The following is a 746-nucleotide window of genomic DNA, read 5'->3' on the forward strand; positions in this document are numbered from 1 at the left end:
AGGAAGATCCCACATGCCGCGGAGCGGCTGGGCCCGTGAGCCATGGCCGCTGAGCCTGCGCATGCGGATCCTGTGCTGCGCAACGGGAGAGGCCACAACAGTGAGAGGTCCGCGTACCACAAAAACAAACGGACAAACAAAAAAGAAAGAAAAATGCTTCTGACAACCAAGGCAGCAATGAGTACACCTAATGACCAGATTCTAGTTTCTAAATATCTTTCCTGACTAAAAGGAGCCAGGGCTCTTTAGAGGAATGGCTGATTCCAGGGCTGGCGCAGGGAAAGTATATGGTGAGTCTGGAACACTTTCTTGTGCCAGAAAGCAAGAACGTACTCAAAGACTGAAGGGAACACATCAAAAGAACACAAAGCCAGTTTAAAGGGTTTCCCCAGGCTATAATTAGGACAATTTGATCATTAAAAACACTAATGACTGTAATTATTGCAAAACATTGAATAAATAAATTCCAAGAGTTCATAGTGACTAAAAAAACAGGAAAAAAGTAAAATTAATTTGTTACCATTGGAGATGACTATTAGGTCAACCTACTCGGAAACTTGATAAAAAGTTAAGCATTTAGGGGGAACTGTAGTTCATCTCCAGTTAATGAAGGAAAATTCTTCTTTACAAAGGAATGTAGAAGAAATGATATATTTAAAATTTTGTCTTTTTGCAACCCCGAGTGAAGTAACTGAAACAGGCAGGGATCGTTAGTGGATGCTAAAACCATTAAGTAAAAGGTTGTA

Source organism: Lipotes vexillifer, unplaced genomic scaffold (assembly GCF_000442215.2).
Source record: "Lipotes vexillifer unplaced genomic scaffold, Lipotes_vexillifer_v1.1 scaffold109, whole genome shotgun sequence".
NCBI lineage: Eukaryota > Metazoa > Chordata > Mammalia > Artiodactyla > Lipotidae > Lipotes > Lipotes vexillifer.